General features: G+C 22.3%; 1 pseudogene; it reads right to left on the reverse strand.

Annotated features, from left to right (window-relative positions):
* Positions 1-806: 806 nt before the first annotated feature.
* LOC124371512 lies at positions 807-2,217 on the reverse strand (annotated as a pseudogene).
* Between the last annotated feature and the right edge of the window lie 732 nt (positions 2,218-2,949).

Below are 2,949 nucleotides of genomic sequence, written 5' to 3' on the forward strand. Positions count from 1 at the left end.
ATTCATTAATTTATTATTTATGCCCTTTATTTAGTTTTAATTCAATCTTTATTTATTTGGTGTTTTATTTCCTTTTTATTGAAATTGTATTAGATTTGTTTTTGGTATGTTATTTTTTTTATGTTGTTCTAGACTTAGAATTTATGGTCTTATTATTTTGTGGTTGAATCTTCAAATAGAAGTTATTCTATATTAGGATGTATTCGTAGAATTTCACAGGCTATTTCTTATGAGGTTTCATTATCTTTAATTATATTATGTTTTTTTTTTTAATAATTAATGGTTACAATTTTATTAATTTTTTTGTTTTTCAGGTTAGTAGATGATTTTTTTTTGTTCAGATTCTATATTTTTATGCTGATTTTTCTTGTTGTTTAGCTGAGAGAAATCGTACTCCATTTGATTTTTCTGAAGGGGAAAGTGAATTAGTTTCTGGATTTAATATTGAGTATGGCTCTGGTGGATTTGCTTTATTATTTATTTCTGAATATGCTAGTATTATTTTTTTATTCTAGTTTAACTGTTATTATTTTTTTTTGGGGTGATTTTTATAGATTTATTTTTTTTATTAAGTTAATTTTTTTTGTTTTTTATTTATTTGAGTTCGTTGTTCTTTTTTCCTCGATTTCGTTATGATAAACTGATATATTTAGCATGAAAGTGCTATCTTCCTATTTCTTTTAAGTTTTATTATTTTTTTGTTTTTATTAAGGTTTTTAGTCTTTTATCATTTTTTTTTTTGTAAAGTTATTAAATTTCTCTTTCTTATATTTTCAAAAATATAAACTTTATATAAGCTAAATAACTATTTAATAATTTTATCTCATATTTTTGAAAATTAATGGGTCTCTAATAAAAGTAAATAAAATATATAACTGTTAGTATTATTCCTGTTTCTGTATATGGTAGTTCTACAGGCCGTGCTCCAATTCATGTTAGTAGAATTACTGTTAAAGAAAATATTCAAAAGTTGATTTGATTAATTGGGTAAAATTCAATTCCTTTAAATTTTATTTTTATGGAGAAATGGTAAAATTATTAAAATTAAAATTGATAAAAACAATGCTATTACCCCCCCTAATTTATTCGGAAATTGACCGTAGAATTGCATATGCAAATAAGAAGTATCATTCAGGCTGAATGTGAATTGGGGTTACTATAGGGTTTGCAGGAGTAAAATTATCTGGGTCTGATAAGATGTAAGGTTCAGTTATATTTAGAATTAGAAGTATAGTAATGATAATTGAAAATCCTATTAAGTCTTTAATTGAGAAATATGGGTGAAATGGAATTTTATCAATGTTTGAGTTAATTCCAATTGGTTATTTGAACCTGTATATGAAGAAAAAATAGATGAATGATTGTTATTATTGCAATAATAAATGGTAAAAGAAAATTGAAGTCTAAAAAATCGTGATAGTGTTGCGTTTATCTACAGCGAATCCTCCTCAAATTCAGTTAACTAATATTCTTCCCAATGTAAGGGAGCGCTGATAATAAGTTTGTAATAACAGTTGCTCCTCAAAAGGATATTTGACCTCATGGTAAAAACGTACCCTAAGAATGCTGTAGCTATTGTTAATAATATATAATTACTACTCCTACTATCCATGTTTTAATAAAACTTGGTATGACCCATAATATATAAACCTCGTCCTGTATGTAAATACATGCAGATAAAAAATATTGATGCAGCACCATTTGAATGAATTGTTCGCATTAATCAACCGTAATTTACATCTCGAGTAATGTGATTTACTCTAATTAAATGCTATTTCAATAATTTGAATGTATAATGTATTGATAATAAAATACCTGTAATTAGTTGAATGGTTAAGCATAAACCTAAAATTGATCCAAAATTTCATCATGATGATAAATTTAAAGGAGCTGGTAAATCAATTAATGAATAATTAATAATTTTAATAATTGGGTTATTTTTTCGTATTGGCTTATTCATAAGTTTTTTTTCGTAAAGGGCCTTCGTGTAATTTGACAATTTTTGTTGTGGAAATTATAGTCAATAATAAAAAGATTACTATAATTATAGTAATGATTATTGATTTTTCATTGTACAATTTGATTATTGAAATTTTTTCTATTGGGCTATTTTCTGATAATTCCAGTTTATCTATTACTTGATTTTCATTTATTATTTCATCACTGATAATAATAAAAATAATTATTGTTAATGTTATATATTATGTTTAATTTAAATTTTTCATTTGATGCAATTCTTCTTATATATATAAAATAGAATCATTAATCCCCCAATTATTATATTAAAAATGTAATTATTATAAATCATGTTGTAGTTATTATTTTATTTATTAACATACATATAAATAATGTTTGTACAATAAGTATTATCCCTATAGACATAGGGTTTTTTAATATAATAAGTATTATTGGGATAATAATTATAATTTTTAACAGTGTAATTTTAATTACAGCCAAATTAGTTTATTAAAATATTAATTTTGGAGATTAAAGATGTAAATTCTACTTTGCTGATGTTTTAAAGATAGAAATCTAAATTTAGTTTACAAGACTAATATTTTATATTAAATTATTAAAACTAATGAATTTTTCTCTTTTTTTTACTTATATTTGTATTTAGTTTTAATTTCTATAATCTATATTCGTAATCATATTCTTTTATGTTTATTAAGATTGGAGTTTTTAGTTTTGTCCCTTCTTTGTATAATTATATTGATTTGTTTAATATCTAATTATACATTTTATCTTTATATTTATTTTATAACTTTTTATGTTTGTGAGGGTGTTTTAGGTTTAAGAATTTTAGTTTCTTTAATTCGAAGTCATGGAAATGATTATTTAAATTCTATTATATTATGATAAAATTTATTTTATTTGTTTTGGTTTTTAAACCCCCTTTTTATTTATTAATTATTGATTTTTTAATTCAGTTTTTTTTTATTTTTTTAA

The sequence above is a fragment of the Homalodisca vitripennis genome, unplaced genomic scaffold (assembly GCF_021130785.1).
Source record: "Homalodisca vitripennis isolate AUS2020 unplaced genomic scaffold, UT_GWSS_2.1 ScUCBcl_1468;HRSCAF=5138, whole genome shotgun sequence".
Taxonomy (NCBI): Eukaryota; Metazoa; Arthropoda; class Insecta; order Hemiptera; family Cicadellidae; genus Homalodisca; species Homalodisca vitripennis.